Source organism: Bactrocera neohumeralis, chromosome 5 (assembly GCF_024586455.1).
Source record: "Bactrocera neohumeralis isolate Rockhampton chromosome 5, APGP_CSIRO_Bneo_wtdbg2-racon-allhic-juicebox.fasta_v2, whole genome shotgun sequence".
Classification (NCBI taxonomy): domain Eukaryota; kingdom Metazoa; phylum Arthropoda; class Insecta; order Diptera; family Tephritidae; genus Bactrocera; species Bactrocera neohumeralis.
In genome coordinates this window covers 16514656-16533272 of record NC_065922.1, presented here as the reverse complement: position 1 = coordinate 16533272, position 18617 = coordinate 16514656, and the positions used below count along the sequence as shown (strand labels likewise).

The 18617-nt window shown below is 33.7% G+C and overlaps 1 protein-coding gene and 1 non-coding gene across 9 annotated transcripts in view; one reads left to right on the top strand and one right to left on the bottom strand.

Moving 5' to 3' along the window:
* LOC126760678 (platelet binding protein GspB) overlaps positions 1-18617 on the bottom strand; it is a 470397-nt gene that overhangs the window by 150444 nt on the left and 301336 nt on the right. The gene's annotated exons all lie outside the window — the stretch shown is intronic.
* On the top strand, positions 18035-18106 carry Trnag-ucc (transfer RNA glycine (anticodon UCC)). The gene has a single exon. It is a non-coding gene; the product is annotated as a tRNA-Gly (tRNA).

Genomic DNA, 18617 nt, shown 5'->3' with positions numbered 1-18617 from the left:
GGGAAACGATTGCTTTTAAGTTGACATAACCTTGAAAATCATGCAGATTTAGCTGGAACAAGAACCGAGTAATTTTCAGTTTCTTTTGTTTGTTGACAAGCAAAAACTTTACAAGCCAAAATCTCCTTTTTAATATATTTTTTTGAATAAGATATTCATTTATTTTCTTTCTGCCTATAATTCTCACCCAATTGTTTTACCAAACTCATGCCACGGATGCTTCCATTTAATCAAGTTAAACTCCACTAATCTGATAACTTTATCTAATAATATATAGTCGCTTGTTGTTTTTGTTGTAAAACAAATATTTTATGCATATATGCGTATCTTTCATCGGCAATTAGTTTGATAGAGACGCCTTCCCGACCTGCTTGGCGCACTCTAAGATGTTTGAGTGAGATAACGTTGACGTTTGGCGTGTTAGAGAACTATTTTCAGCCAAATAAAGTGGCTGGGCTTTAAAATTTATTTATTCTATTTATTAATTTCAATCTACTGGCAACGTTGCTGGCTTCAAGACACTACCAAAGTTATTTTCATTTAATTAAATGGCATGAAAAGACGGCGTGCTTATTTTTAACCCGATTAATTATGCCATTAACTTTTATAACTCAATTCTCAACTCAACAAAATTCGGTTTTTTATTTACACGCCGCTTCTAGCGAAGTGATAAATAAACCTAATTAACGAAAGTTATTTAAGCATATTTTCAAAAGTAATTGCTTAAAATAAATATTTAAGGGAAAATATAATAAAAAGTGTATACATATGATGCGCAGACATCATTACTTAACAAATATATGAGTTAATTATTCGGTAGAAACTATAAGTAAACACTTTTTTTCTTTGCCACATGCCACACACAACGCTAAGCATTTAATAAAGCGCATTATAAACTATTTTTTTTGGTAATTCTCATGGCTGCTTAAGTGAGATGCCATTTCACCTGCGCTGCTACTTTAGTTGCTTTTGAGAAACACCAAAAAACCAGGCAACAAAAACTAACGAAAAAGTTATCATTAAATAATTAAGTAATGGGTAATAAGGCGTGAGCACGTAAGAAAATATGCATGAGTCCGCTTTTAGGCGAGCAGGAAGCAGCAAGAACACTTGAAGAAGAGTTTATAGACACCTATAAATCATGCACTAAATATAGTCGTCTGAGCGTATTAAAGTAGCTCATTTTATTGTTTTAATATGTTGAAGATCAGGCAGCGGTTTAAGTGGCAAGTGGATAGTGAAAGACTTATTTAGTTTAAGTGGTGTGTATTTGCTTCACAGTTAGGTAGTTAGTGAGCTAACTCAAAAGTTAAGTGCACACAAATACATGCTAATCAATTCATGTCGCTTTCAGCTAACTTTCTTAGCCAAATTCTGGTCATGCCACAGAAAAGCGCATTAAAAATACTGGAGATGTTCTCATAAATGATATCGAAGACTTTAGAATAAGTTTATATCTTCTTCTTCCGCGCCAGTCGTTTCTTCTTTTCGCTACGTGGCGCCAATTGGATACATCCGAGGCTTGTTGTTTCCTTTCATTGGGGGTGTTTTTTACGTGGCGGGTCCCAAACCCAGCGCACAACTCTGTGTAGGGGATGTTTCGACTTCTCACTTTAGCTCGCCTTCAAACGGATGTTCTTAGGCTACCCAGATGATACTTGGTCAAAGACCGGAAACCGTGAGCTGCTTGAGCCATATGTAAAATAATCGTTCCTGGCGATTCCCAAGTGAATGGCGATCCGAGAACTTTCCTCACTTGCGTGAACTTCTACACATGACCCCATCCTCCTAAGATTATATAGCCCTAGAATTACTCAGGTAATATTGCTTTTGCAATATTTTGGCTAAGGTAGGAACCCTCGAAACGACTGTCTTCTTGTTGCTTAAATATTCCCGTAAACTGCGTTTCGGGGCTCGACTCTTTACAATCTATGTTTCTTATCGATGCACAAAACTCTTTTAGGCGACGTACTATATGTTTCGATATTTTTATCGACATCGTAGCTGAGATAAGCGATTTTTGGAATCCAAAACACTATTTTCTAAACTTTGAATGTGATATCTTTTTAAAGAACATTAGCCATAAAATAAAACACAGTAAGTCAAAATTTAATAGCACTCTAAAACTCATATTTTTATGCGTAAGATAAGAGAACGAGAGATGAAAAGAGCGAAAAGTATAGTGAGGTTTCGTCCCATTTGAAGCCTCATTTAAGATGAGAGAACGAGAGATAAAGAGAGAAAAACATAATAGCACTTCATCTCATTTGAAGCCTCAGTATAGTAGTATGTATGAAGTAAGTACTTCTTGACTCCCCACACCAATCATTATTTGTACTTTGTAAACTCCGAATTTGATTCTCTATTGACAAGGCGCATTGTAAAAGTTCATCCTTCATTTTATAGCCTAATCTTGGTTTATGGACGGCACACGTCTAATAAATCGTTTACATTTCGTACGTTTTATAAGCTCTTAACTTTTTCATAGCAGCACGCTTGCCGCTCGACTTCAACTAATAAACAATTTTAAGAGTTCTCATTAACTTTCCCAGCTAAGAAGTCTAAGCAGCGCGTCTTCGGTTTCTGCAACGCCTCGGGTTGCATGTCGCAGGCACATTAGCTGCAGTAATAATAGCCTCATTAGTGGACATGATTGATTTCAGCCATGTAATGTTGTTAATGAAAATCACAATAATTGCTGGCACACAGCACACAGCAACAATGTTTAGCAACATGCGCAAGGGAAACAAAAAACTATGTGGCAAGGCACAAGAGCACATACGCTAGTGGGTATATGCAACGCATATGAAATATGATTGTGCTGAGTGTTTATAAATGAAGCAGCCATTAAACATTGTTGTTAATTATTGTAAACGCAGTAAAGCAGCTGCATATGAGTATGTATGTATGTGTGTGTGTGTGTGTGAGTGTTTATAAATCAAAAGCCACAAGCAGCACAACAAGAAACCAACAATTATTTACACCAAACAGCCAAGTTCTAAAGAGACTGTTCTAAGCTAAGCTCAGCTGCAAGGCTGGCAATCATATGTACGTATGAGTGTGAGCGTGTGTGTGTTGCATGCACCCATCTGTCCGTTCTCGTGATTTTTATAATAAACTGAAAATCTGCATAACACGGCAAAAAGATTTGAAAAATTAACAACACAACAATTACCGTGTGCATAGCCAACTCATCAGCGGCAGCCGCAACAACAAAAAAGCCAACTAGCTGCCACATAATAGCAGTCGTTGCTGGTGCATATGTGTGTGTGTGTGTTTGAGAATATTTATCAGCAACGCCATCGCAATGCGGCGGGTGCAAGTCGGCAGCAATTGCTTTGACGGTGCAATAACTCTGCTTGCTGGTTGCCGCTGCAACATCAAAAACATCAACAACATCGCTCGCTACACATGTTGTGGCAGTGCAATTAATAATCGCAAATACGGGTGAGGCCGCGGCGGCACTCTTTGGCGCGGGAAGCCGACAATAGTATGCAAAAAACTACAGCACAACAACAACAGCAACAATTACCAACGTTAACTACGCGTAATAGCAGCACAACGCTTAAACTGACAGAACAAAAGCAAAAAGTTACGCTACAATTTAACAAAATATTGCAGGTGGCAATTGCTGTTGCACACACACATGCACACATGCAAATGTATGCACATTTACTGGCATGCTGCAAGTGTGCATGCAACAAGCTCTGCGTTAGCGCAGCAGGTTAACATAGCCAACTACAAGCATTTTGATGCGTAAACGAAATTTATTACAACTAAGTGCCTGATACTCGCTTTATATGATAGCAACAACAACAAAAGCAATGTAGAGGGTAACCAGACTACGTTATCAGTATTTGATTTAATGCCGCAATAAAGTTCTTGAAAGCTATTGACTTGAGGAGTAGTGACGTCGTAATAACTGTATTATCAACGGCGAAATCGGCGAGCGAAATTTGCGAGCGTTAATCGATTGCAAGTTATCAACTTTATCGAGGTTTATGGCCATTTAGTTGAAAATGGTTAGAGAGCGGAAATTTCCAGGCATATTTATATATGTATGTACATATGTACATATATATATATTATATATACTATATGCATATATGGTACTGCGAGTATATTATTTGTATGATCTATGTACATTATCTTAAAAGCCTTCGAATGGCTTATGGAGTTCCTAATATCCGTCGAAATTTCCTACAGTTCTGTTAGGTCTAACTCTAAGAAGTTATTGAATGGGTTGACAAAATAATAAATTTTCGAAAAATTTTTTCCACGAGAAGAATCGAGTTTACCTTCTGGAGAACCTGATTTTGAAATATTTTAATTTTATTTTAGTCTAATATTCTTAGGGATTTCGATAAACAATTCTATCAGCTGTTTTTCAATATTATCTGACAATTTAATCGAAAAATTGCTGTACAAAATATATTTTATTGAAAAAGTTTTTTTTTTATAGAAACAGAAAGTAAAAAATAAAAACTAGAAAACATTTTTTTAATTAAAATTTCAACACTTTTTCTGTAAGTTTTTAATATTACTTTTTGCTTCTCACACCATATAGCAAGGGTGGAATATCAAATTTCTGCAGTATATCTGAAATTTTCTTACAGCTCATACTTTAATTGCAATATTTTCTAAATTTATACTTATGTAGTTGTATGTACATACCTCAAATGATATTTTTTAAATCTAACAAGGTGGCAACATCATCGCATCTAAAATTCAAAGTTTCAAATTTAAAGGTTTTTGAACAAGTTCTTTGAGTCTTTCGAAAAATGTTAGTTAAAAATTAGGTGGCAACTCTCTAAAATGATATTACTTTTATAAAGCTGCGAAAAGTGTTTTTTATTTTTTTTATGTCAAACCAGATGGCAAGGTCGGCATGTGACATTTTTTCATAATTTCTAAAAGCTAACATTTCATACTTAAATTGCAACATTTCTTAAATGTATACTGACTTCAAGTGACATTTTTAAAAATATTGCAAGCTGGCAACATTCTTTCACCAAAAATTTAAACCTACAAATTTTAAAGCTTTGTTTTCTATACAAATTTGATTATAAACTTATGTATATTCTATAAAAAAAATTTGAGTTACAAATTAGGTGGCAACTCTTTCTTTATGAAGCTGGGTGTCTGTACAAATGAAATTTGCGAGCATTTGTTTCATTTGAAATTTTTTTATATTTTTTAAACATATTACGAACTTTTTTTTGATTAAGTGGCAACTCAAAAACCTAATATTAATTTGATTGAGTTCTTTGCAATAAATTTCATTAAAAAGTAAAATTTCTAAATTATTTATTTACATGCTTTCAACAGCTTTTTTCTCAAAATTAGGTGGCAACTACATAAAATATTATCATTTTGATAGGATTCCTTGCAATAAATTTTGTTAAAAAGTTTAATTTCAAAATTATTTTTTTAACTCTTTCAACATTTTTTTTTTTAATTAGGTGCCAACTACATAAAATAATATTATTCTAATTAAGTTCGTTGAAGTAAATTTCGTTACAAAGTGAAATTTCTAAATTATTTCTTTATACATATATACACATTCAAAAAATTTTGTTTAAAATTGAGTGGCAACTCCATAAAAAATATAATTCTAAATTCTGATGTAATTTTCCTTAAGTAGAGAAAAAGAGAAAATATTTATAATTTTTAAATATTTAAATATATTTTTTTTTTAATTTTTATTTAAAATTAGTTGGTAACTCTATAAAATAATGTAATTCAAATTTTATAGTTCCAATATTTTGATGTAATTTTATAAAATTTATTCAATTTTTATGTCGTTTAAAGTTGTCAAATATTATATTTTTCCAACAATTTTGGTACAAAAATTAGGTGGTAACTACGTAAAATAATATTATTGCAATAAAGTTAGTTGGGCTAATTCAAATTTGTTTAAAGATTTTAAGAAAGTGTTTAATTAATATTTAAGCTGTTTCACAATTTTCTTAGAGTATTGAATATTTTCAAAAAATTAACTCGAAATTAGGTGGCAACCTTGTAATAATAATATTTTATTAAAGCTAGTATAAGTAAACTTTCTTGAAAAAATATTAAAGTATTTTATGCAATATTACAAAAACTTTGTGTTAAAAATTAGGTGGCACCCTTGTAATGCAATAACATTGCAATAAGACAAGTTTGAATAGTTTTCTTTCAAGGATTTTATTCAAGTCTTAAATTGTTAAGAATTTCGATAAATGCTATTATAAATTTTAAAACAATTTTATATAGAATTAAGTGGCATCTCCGAAAAATAAAATTCTTTTTATAATTAAATAAATGTTGGAGATTTTATAGCACTTTTAAATTCATTCAAATTTTAAAATTTTTTTTAAATATGTCTAGCCATTTTGTATGCAAATAAGGTGGTAACATCGAAAAAAAAAATGTTGGAAGGAAAAATATATTTTTAACCAATATGTATGACATATTATATTCATTTTAAGTAAGTTATAAAATTTCTAAATTTTCTGTCAGGTGACAACTTTGTTGTTTAAAATAATTTCGATTTTCTGAAAAAGTTTAGGATATACATACATACATATGTATGTATTTTTCGAAAAGTGTGTGACTTATTTTATTATTTTGCACCCCAAAATCTGGCTAAAAACTCACTGTTAATGAGTTGCCACCTCTAAGGAAATTTTTTGTAATTTCCAATCAAATTCTAATGATCAAATATTTTATCTCATAAACTTAAGAAACCCCCATTAAAAAAGTAGTCCACTTTACCGTTAGGAGTAAAAAAATCTCCTGTAGCGATAAGCATCAATAACAGTTATATGGACTATAAGGCAACATCACATAACGCACATACATATGTATACTTGCACCATTTTGCAGCACATAAAAAATAACTAAAATGCACCGTTAATTATTTCGTATCCGAAAGACTTCAAACAAAAGCGATTTTATTGTTGAATTTTGTTTTCATTTTCGTTTACACTATTTGTGTCATTGTGCCCCTTTCGAAAATTGTCTAAACTGCCTTCAATTAATCACGATGCCGCCGACGCCACCGCCGCCGACAACAACACCAGCAACCACAACAACAACAATCACTGGCAAATGTTGCATTTAAATGCTGCACACAGTCAGCACTGCCAGCAATCAGCAATCAGGTGCTTACAACAACAAAAACAATAATAAAATGACAATGTTGCAATTGCGGCGCATGCGGTGAATGCCACTGGGTGCTAATGTTGTTGTGGCATTACAACAAAAACCATGCAAAAACAAAAGCACATTCGGGCGTTGATTTGCATGTGTGTGTTTGTGTTGGTGTTAGTGTGAATGGCGCACAAATAATTATGAGCGAAATTAGCGAGCTGCCGTTATTTGTTTGTCGCATGGCGTTGCCGCTGCCACAGCCGTTGATTGATGCAGATTATTGACAGCGAGCAGCAAAACAAAACTATAAAACAACAACAACAACGGCAATAAAAATACAAGCAATTGAAATAGAAGCCAAATATCAAGAATACAATAACAATAACAATTAAGTGGCAGCACTAACGTGCCACCGCAGCAACAAGTTTGAAATGTGGCCATTCTTTCTCGTTGTTGTTGTTTTTATTTTTCTACAATTTCAATTTACAATGTGTAATTTGCTATTTTGCCACCATTTGCCGCATGCCTGCACACGCTGCCGCTTGCCGCAGCGCGCTGCCTGCGCCACGCATGCGAAATGTCGAACGCGCTGCCGCACAAAGTCCTTGAACTAATTTGAAGGTAATTTTCGCAAAATTTATTTGCAATACGACAGTGTGGAAATTATCAGAAATCCAACGGAAAAACAAAAACAACAAATTAAACGAAGTCATTGTTATTGATTTTTTTGCTGTTTGTTTTTGTTGCTGTTGCAAAATTTGCCTCGAAAAGCGTGTGATGCGCGCAATATATATACACAAACACACCAACGTACGTGTATAAATGAAGTGAGTACAACAAAAACAAAAAAATTAACAAAATCGCGCTTCACGCGTTTTGCCTCGCAGATGTTGCAAGATTTCGGCGATTATGCAACATCATTGCCAACATACACTTAATTGGCCGAAATTGCTGCCGCTGCGGTGCTTGTGGCATTGCCTGCACTTCAAATCAATAGTGTTAATGAGTGTTGCATAAGCATGCACACATACACAGACGCATTTGAATTTTAGGCGCGAATGCATAAAATACTCAGCAAAACATAAAAATGTCAGCTACCGCAGTTAAATTTTTGCAGCACTGATGCAATACTGAGATTAGGGTGCTTGCTGAAAGTTTAAACAAAATTTTTCTCACCAAATAATGTGAGGTTGGAGTTTTAAATATTTGTGAGCTACTGGATAGCTTTCGCAGTATTATATCAGGAAGATGTATATTGATAATTAAAAAAAAATTAATCGATAAAAAATATATCGATAAAAATATGATCGATAAAATATATGTATATCGGTAAAGTTTTTTTATCGATATATTAAAAATTAATCGATAAAAAATATATCGATAAAAATATGATCGATAAAATATATGTATATCGGTAAAGTTTTTTTATCGATATATTAAAAAATCTTCTCAGTAATATATCGGAAAAATATATATTTATAATTTATTAAAAAAAAATTAACCGATATAAATAAATATCTGTGAAATTTGTTATCGATATGTTAAAAAAGGGTCAAATAAAAATTGCATGGTTCTAAAGCCCTAAACTAGTAAATTGAAATGATCCTATGTCGATTTCATGGTACAATATACTTATATATCGGAACGATATAGAATTGATAATCGATAAAAAATGCATATCGATAAAATTTTACTATCGATAAATACTTTTTATTTAAATAAATATTTATGTGAGCCTAATAAATAATTTTGCGATTCTAAAAAGAAGGAAGAAGTAATTAGAATTTATCTTAGCTGAGTTGCACACTAAGGTTTTGTTAGGAATTAACCTTTTAGTGTCAATTGATCTCTCCTAATAATAAATTGAAGTATACCTTAAAGCAGTAAATTCTGTTACTAACTTTCTTGGAAATAAAGGAGTTGGAAAATTTGTATTTTATTGTAAAATGCAATATGTCGATACTTTCTAAACTTACCAACTTAGCGCAAAAATGCTTACAACGCCAGTGAATATAGCAAATTTTTCCAGATAAAAACTTAAAAAAAGAGGCAATATCTATAAAGAGCCGGAATCACTGAGATTTAGAAATTTTTTTTGAAAGATAGATAGTCTCAAATATTTTTCAGAATGGGACCAATGAAATATATATGTATATTATATAGTGGACAACTTGCCAATAATACATAAATAAATAATAATTTAAGTGGAATACATTTTCGGGACTCCCAAAACCCTTTTAAGATTGGTTAGTGAATAAAGACCAATTTAGCATATATAGAGAATGATTTTGGTGAATATTTAGGGTATGAAACGCAGTCTTGGTCGAATCGTCCCGATACAGATACATTTTTTCTTCAAAAAGGGTACGATAGTCACCAAATTTCAAGCCAAAAACGCAATGCGTACCATCGATCAGCCACCGTATTCACCAGATTTGACTCCGTGTGAATTTTTATTGTTCCCTAAACTGAAATTACCACTCCGTGGAACCCGTTTTCAGCCGATCGAAGTGATAAAACAAAATTCGCTGAAAGAGCTTTCAATATTAATTTTTGAGCATTTCTACAAAACTCAAAAAATAAAAAATAAATTAAATAAAAAGGATTAGTTATTTAAGAAATTGCAATATTATTCTTCAATTTTTATAATTTCTTCACTGAAGGCAAAATATTATCTTTAGAAAGAGCTGTTTAAAAATGGATAGTAAATGAAATAATATCAAAAATCTCAGCTCTAGTCTCTGAAATTTAATATTATGACATTTTGAGACGGGGTAAAACCAGTGAGAAGCGCCATTAAAGCTTTCTTAAAAGCATACATAGTGTTATATTAAAAAAAATCGATTTTTGTTTTGCGATAGGTTATAAGATATATCTATGTATCTATATTAAAAATATCGTATAAATTTTTTTTTTCGATATCTCAAATAGTTTTTGAGTTCTAATCTTCTAAAGCGTTCAATGAGCTCAAACAGTTTATTTTTTAAACAAGTTTTCTCCTAAATCCTAAACTAAATTTGTAAAGTTGTTTCTGTACTTTTTGTCTACAGTTCTGTATAGAATGACCTAACAGTGTACAAGAACTGACTTCGTTCGACCTTCCCAAGCGACATCGCTTTGTTTTATGGACTCTTGTAATGTTCCAAGAAGATCCGCCTCATTTTGTTCAGTGATGAGCCCCATTTCTAGCTCAATGTGTATGTAAACTAGCTAACAAAATCCAAGAGCTGCCACTTTATACAGAAAAAATAATGTTTTAAAGTGGTTTGTGGGCCAACATAATAACCGACTATTTGATGCCTGAAATTGAAGCTCCTGATTTCGGCGACATTTGGTTTCAACAAGACAGCGCCACACAACGCATCTAGCAATGGATTTATTGAGAGAACACGTCAGTGTGCCAATACTTTCACGTTTCGGGCCGGTCGATTGACCACTAAGATCGTGTGATATCACACCGTTAGACTTCTTTCTGTAGGGATATGTCAAGTCTAAAGTCTATGTGGACTTCTATTCGGACCTTTCCTTTAAAACTTTGTAGCAATCACTACATAAGACTTTTTAATACCTAAAACCGTCTTGTTTTGTTAGGTTAACACCAGAAGCGATGAAACTATGGGTATGTTCAGGTATTTCCATATATGTGCATGTACATACTTAAATATATGTATGTATATACATAGATATATATTCATATGGATATAAAAGCTAAACTATTCATAAACAAGTAAGGAAGGGCTAAGTTCGGGTGTCACCGAACATTTTATACTCTCGCATGGTAAAGTGATAATCGAGATTTCATTATCCGTCATTTACATATTTTTCAAATACCGTATTTGTGTAAAGTTTTATTCCGCTATCATCATTGGTTCCTAATGTTTATACTCGTATTACACAAAGAAGGCATCAGATGGAATTCAAAATAGCTTTATATTGGAAGAAGGCGTGGTTGTGAACCGATTTCAGCCATATTTCGTACATGTCATCAGGGTGTTAAGAAAACATTATATACCGAATTTCATTGAAATCGGTCTAGTAGCTCCTGAGATATGCTTCTTGGTCCATAAGTGGGCGGCGCCACGCCCATTTTCAATTTTTAAAAAAAGCCTGGGGCAGCTTCCTTCTGCCACTTCTTCCGTAAAATTTAGTGTTTCTGACGTTTTTTGTTAGTCGGTTAACGCACTTTTAGTGATTTTGAACATAACCTTTGTATGGGAGGTGGGCGTGGTTATTATCCGATTTCTTCCATTTTTGAACTGTATATGGAAATACCTGAAGAAAACGACTCTGTAGAGTTTGGTTGACATAGCTATAATAGTTTCCGAGATATGTACAAAAAACTTAGTAGGGGGCGGGGCCACGCCCACTTTTCCAAAAAAATTACTTCCAAATATGTCCCTCCCTAATGCGATCCTTTGTGCCAAATTTCACTTTAATATCTTTATTTATGGCTTAGTTATAACACTTTATAGGTTTTCGGTTTCCGCCATTTTGTGGGCGTGGAAGTGGGCCGATTTTGCCCATCTTCGAACTTAACCTTCTTATGGAGCCAAGGAATACGTGTACCAAGTTTCATCATGATATCTGAATTTTTACTCAAGTTACAGCTTGCACGGACGGACGGACAGACGGACGGACAGACAGACATCCGGATTTCGACTCTACTCGTCGCCCTGATCACTTTGGTATATATAACCCTATATCTGACTCTTTTAGTTTTAGGACTTACAAACAACCGTTATGTGAACAAAACTATAATACTCTCGTTAGCAACATTGTTGCGAGAGTATAAAAAAAATTAATCTTACACGCTTAACGCCCAAAATAGTTTCGCACAATTACACAACTGACGGGATTTCAATCAAATGTCGACGCAGCTATGCAGATATGTCATTCAAAAAACTGAAAAGTAACAAAATGAGTAGCAATGACAATGCCTACACACACCTAAAATGCTTCAGAAATGTGTAATACATAACAAAACGCAACAAAGCAACAAAACAAATTGGCTAACAAATAGGAAAATTACAACTTAATTACTACAAAGACAATTGCCAGAAACACATAGGTGGATATAATATTATATGTATGTATACCAAAAATATTAAAAAAAAAATCATAAAAATTTTAATAAAAAAATTTAAAAAAATTTAAATAAAAAAAAATTAAAAATAGAAAGATATGAAAAAAAAAAAATTAATAAAATAAAAAAAAAATATTTTATAGAAATCAGAAATATACAAAATTTGATGGCTTTATTGTGGCATTAATATCGAATTACGGCGATTTCATAAATTCACAAAAACAATGACAGCGCGAAAATATCAGCGGCCGAAAAAATTGGTGGCCTACAAAAACAGAAAAAATCTTAAAAAAAAATCTCAAAAAACAAAAAAAAGATTTGATAGTAAGACAATTTGCAAATTACGGTATGACATGGCAAACGGCAGCAATGCACACTGCCCCAAACGTGTCTCATACACAGAAATCCACGAATATTTACGAATTTGCATGCTCGCTCCACAAGCTACACTGTTGTTGCCTGCATGTGTGCGTGTGTGTGTGAGGGGCATTAAAATCAATTAAATGCAGCAGTTAACGGCCGCAAAAAAAGAATTTAAGCTTTGAGTGCCGAAATGACATATGAGCCGGCAGGAATACAAGTGGCAGCGTCATTTATTAGAGGTCGCCAGACACGGTGGCACGCACACACAACTACAGTTGCAATTATTCATAAAAATTTGGCAAAAAATTACTATTTTTTATTTTATTAGATTTAGACAGCAGTTTTTTGTGGCAAGCAAATTGCAATTACAAATATTTTGGGTGTAAATTGTTAGCCTTTAATCCTTGAGCGCCGCAAAAAATACCGAAACAATTTCTTGCCTATCGCTGAGGCAATGATTACGGGTTTTCGGTTTTCTGTTGCAACAATGACATTTGCGTTTCCTTCTCTTATGCGGTAAATGCCATTTATAGAGGTGTGTGTGTGTGCTTATTGGCTGTTCAAATTGCCGCCTTCACCTCGCTGTGTCAATGGCCTAGTGCGTGATTGAGTTCTTCTAGTCAAAAGATTTGAGAAGAAAAAAACGCAAAAAATAAAAGCGAATCGAATGTGTTGCTCAATGCAAGCGCTAACGGCGATTTTGACCGCATGCAACACAAGGTGGTAATTACGGTAAATTACGCAAATTAATAAAGCCGCAGCCGATGCAAATTTTACAAAAACAAAAACCATAAAAAAAAATCAAAAATCAAAAAAATAAAATAAATTAGGAAAATTAAAGAAAAATGTGTTCAAAGCAAAATTTTATCAATTTTTTTTTTGGAAATTTAGGTAAAAAATCAAAAAAAAAAATTAATTAACTCAAATTAGATTAACTAACTCATTAAGCTCATTATTCTACCGGATGGTAATCAATTCAAGCATTTTCCTGCAACTTAATGGATTTGGTAAAATGCCTTTCTTTTCCACCCAAGCTGCCCAATGTCTTTTACGTTTGAGTATTGGAAGTCGAGGAATAGCCTTTTCATACCGCTGAAGGCTGGGCATTAGCTTAAATAATATTTCAGCGTCTCATCATCCTCCTCACATGCTATGTATTCCGCCGAATCCAATTTTCTCATTATAAAAAGGCGGAATCTTAGGGGTTGGTACCCTGTGATGACAGCTACAATGTTACAGAACTCACGTTTGCCTAGTAGTATGAGCTTTTGGTTTACCCAAAGCCCTGTGGTGTGCCCTGTATTGCTCGTGTTCCAACAACTGAGGTGTTCCTCTAGGGTCCATAGCTTCATAGAATCCTTGAAGGTGCTCAAAGTCTCTAGCTGCTCCCGTGGGGGCCAGCTCGTTCGCCCTTTTATTTCCTTCTATTCTTACATGACCGGATACCCAAATGATATTAACAGAATTACTTTTTAAGAGTCTAGCTATTGTCTATTTGCATAACCTAAGGAAGTGAGACTTATGATAGTATAGACGCTACGTATGGCCTTGATTGCCCTATGGCTATTCACTACGATGTTTATGGACTTGCTGGTTGGGACAGAAGCCCACTTGATGTCTTTCTGTTATGATACTGGCTTCTGTGTACGAATTACTACAGAAAAAGTCATCCCCGTTTCACTCTTTGATCCGTCAGTGAAAATATACATATGTATATAGATTTCGCCGTTGAAACTGTCGATCTCCAAACTATTGATCCAATCTTCTTTACTGGGTATTGAGAACGATGCGCTTGGTTTCTCGTTGGTCTCCTTTTCTCGATCGCATTGTTAGCTTAATCCGAGTTCATTAATATGTCCATAGTGAGCCCTAGCCTAAAATCATGAGCCGAAAGACCGCAAAAAGTGCCGAGGTAACCAAATTTATTTTTTATATATTGCACAGAAGCTTTTTTATTTGTGAAGGCTATTACAAATATAAAAGTTTCGATACAAGAACTTAGTTTCGATCGGTCAGTTTGTATGGCAGCTGTATGCCATAGTAGTGCGATCTAAATAATTTCTTTGGAAACCGTAATATTGCCTTAAACAATAATCTGTGCCGAATTTCGTGAAGGCATCTTGTTAACTAAAAAAGTTTTCCATACAACGTTTGGATTGGATTTTGGTCGATCAGTTTGTATGACAGCTATAGTCTAGAGTGGTCCGATATCGACGGTTTAAACAAATGAGCAGCTTCTTGAGGAGAAAATGACTTGTGTAAAGTTTCACATCTATATCTCATAAACTGAAGGACTAATTAGCTTGTACATATTTCGGACAGACAGATGGACATGGGTAAATCGATTCATCTCATTGCGCTGATCATTTATATACATATATACTTTAAAGGGTCTCTAACAATTCGTTTTTAGTGACCGATTTTTATTCTGTTATATATAAACATTTTCGAAATTTTGAAGAAAATAAATTATTTAATTAGTTTTAACTTAATAAATGGATACATGCTCCTCCTTTCTACCAAAAATTTCAATAACTCATAACGATAGTTAAACCTTACAAGTCTATTAAAAATTCTCCCATAAGCGGTAGCCTTAATCCACTCACTTTAATCTATATAAGTACATGACTATGGACTTGATGTCCCGCTTGCTATTTTATTGGTTATGCATAATACACAGCCATTCAACCAGCCAACCAACCAACAAGCCATCCATCCATCTAATGGCAAAATTTCACAAAATGCTCTTACGCGCGTCGGCTGCTTATGTAATCCATCGAAGGCAGGCAGCCGAGCAGGCATTCACTTATTCCGTTCAATTTCCTTAAGGCTTTTAAGGTAAAGAAGTATAAAGTTAACAGCCTCATAACTTCAAAGCTGCCATTGCACACCCGCACCCTGCCGCTGCTGCTGAGCCGTCCACTTGTGGCCGCGCTGAAAACCAAGCGCTGTGCGTTTTCTCATCGTCATCTCCATCAAGCGGAGCGCAATCGTCCAATTTCCATAGCGGGGCAGGCCGTCGAACGCGACGCAATATTTACGCAGCAGCAACAGCAGCAGCGGTGGAGGCAGCCGCACCAGCAATGGTCTTTGAAAGCACTTTGTGCAGCTGTGTGGCAGTGGCAGGAAGCAGATTACCACAGCAATTTTGCATAACTGCCACTGCCGCTGCCGCGCCGCACCACAGCGATGCCATTTATTTTGCCAGCGTCGTTTGGCCACAGCGTGTTGCAAGCACCGTGCAGCCGGCAGCCGTCAAACGACAAAACAAAACATAAATCAATCTAAAATGCATCGATTTTGCATCAACGCTGCGGTTATGTCGATATGCTGATGAGAATAAGCGGTGCCAACGGTATATGTATGTGTGTGTGTGTGTTGTGTGCAAAAAAGTGCGTCTCACAGGCAGCAATGCGTGGCGTTGCAAGAAAAAGTACAGCACACCGAGGCAATGGAAAAAAAGTTCGAAAAAAGTTTAAAAAAAGTAAAAATAAAATTGCAACAAATTGCAATGTAAAGCCGTTTGTTGCATGAAATGACTGTTGTGGCATGCAAATGTTGCAAGTTGGAAAATGTGCTTAATCTTTTCTTTCCTATGACATGGCATTATAAAAACGGTTGATGGCATTTTGTTGTTGTTGGAAAATGAGTGAAGTAGCGGTGAAATGATTATTGCGGCTGCGTGTGGAAATCGAGCGTCAGCGGAAGCGGCTGTTTGTTGCAGGTTACTTTTTCATTACAAACATTTTCTTTTATTGACTATTATTATGGCTTTGGTCTCTAAGCTGTGCTAGATTGCGCTACGCATAGTCTAATTTTGTGTGGCAAGGTGGCACAGTGTGGCATGGATGGTAATATTTTATTAAAAATTACATAGACGGAATATGTTTTCCATGAAGGTCAAGTAATAATGAAAAAAAATCCTTGGTTCATTACACCTCCACCCTTTTAGATCAGTTTTTATTTTTTTTTTATAAGAAAATTTCAAAATTTTTTTATTTTAGATTAGTTTTTCAAACCTTTTTTTTTTAATTGAAAATTTAAATTTTTTTAATTTAAGTTTCTGACTTTATAAATTGTTTATAGCTTAATATTAGCTAACATATTATCCATTTTCGTAAAGCCACCTCCCCGAAATCACCATTTTTTGTTGAAATCTGAAATACTCCAACTACTTTAGCGGAGATTCAAACCGTTTCTGGGTAATTTATATTTTAAATTTTTTCCCTTCCCTTCGAAATCTCAGAGATTTTCAGAGATAGAGGAAAAAGCTTTAAACTGATAATTCGTAAAACACTTGTTTAGCTTTTTAACCGCAACGAATTTCACTCTGAAACTGCTTAAGATCGATAATCGATATTTTATAGTGGTACATTTCTTTGATTAGTGAGGAACTGAATCATATTTTACATCCTAAATGTTAATACAATGGAAATTTGATTGAGAGGTTGGATAAAAGAAGGATTCTAGCTTAGACCAAAGTATTTCAAAGGTCCACCGATGATAGTCTCATAAAGAGGTTTTGTGTGAACGTTCTAAATTGATTTTACCTTCAGAGATTGGGCGGGCTCAAATTGACGTTAGATACATACAGTTATGGACTTGGTCAGATAGAAGAAAATCTGCCTCACGTTTTCATTCAGAGGAATTGCTTATGAAGAACGTTTAGCTTTCAGTTGCTTTCATGAACGGCACAACAATTTTGTTGGTTACTTAATAGTAAGGTTAGATACCTTAGCCTGATTTTTCAGGAAAGTAAAAATAGTATTCGTTTTTCAATTCACGCATCTATTGATAATTTAGAAGCTTAAAAGTTTTTAAAATTTGATATGAATAAGTAATAACCTCAGTATCCATTTATAGTGCTACAAAAATACTATAAAATTATGAATTCAAAAATCTAAATACCAGCTTCGTACTAAATTAAATTGAAAATAATAATTTAATGCGGTTTTATATTAAAATATCAAGAGCTCAACTCAATGACCTGTCCCAATTCGGCAGAAATAAATTGAACAAAAAATTTAATAAAATATTCTCTAAACAAAATGAATTTCTAGGCAGCCAAATTGAACCATCTAGCATGCATACTAACTTTTACTGTCCACAAAAGATTATCGCATCTAAAAATAGATATCTCTTAAATGATTTTGTCGCGTTTCTTATCAGCTTTATTTCTCATAGCTGCTAAGCCATAATATTCAAATATTATACAAAAATTCAATATTGACAAAAGCAGCTGTAGAAAAAAACAGCTGCTCCTTAAAATATGGCAATGCTTATCTGTCACACCACTCATTACTCGTAATATGCAAGGCAAATTTATAAATAACTTTTTTTTTGTTGCTAGCGGTATTTTTAAACAAATATAATCTATGATACGAATGCGATAATTAAAAAAAAATTTGAAATGCGAAAAGCGGCAACTGTGCAAATGACGCAAGTGTGCCCAGGGCGTCGGTGGTGTAATGGTCAGCATAGTTGCCTTCCAAGCAGTTGATCCGGGTTCGATTCCCGGCCGACGCACACTATTTTGTTATTTTTTTGTTTTTTAATTTTTGTAAAATTAATAAATATCTAGTAGCGTCTAATTTGTGTTAAGGAATAAGGCTTTATTTTAAAGAAAATATTATAAATTAATAATTATGTGTTTTTTTTAATTATTAGTGCGATATTTGACTTTTGTATTGAATTTTTTTTGAATTCCTCACTAAAATAGAAATAAATAAGAATTTCTTACTAATTTAGAATCAAAAAAAAAAAAAAATACTGAGAACAGCTTACTACGACTTCAATCAACTTGTAACCAAAATCAATGCATAATATAATTTAATCTTAATTTTAATTACCAAGTTCATTTCGAATTGTAATTCGATTGCATTTGAAATTAATATCAAACATTTATTATATTTATATTTTTAAAATTGAATTATTAATAGACCACTTTTACAAAAAGAAGCTGTTATAATAAATAAAAAATATTTACACAAATTTATGACATCACTAAAAGCATTCTACAATATTTTCTCACAAAACA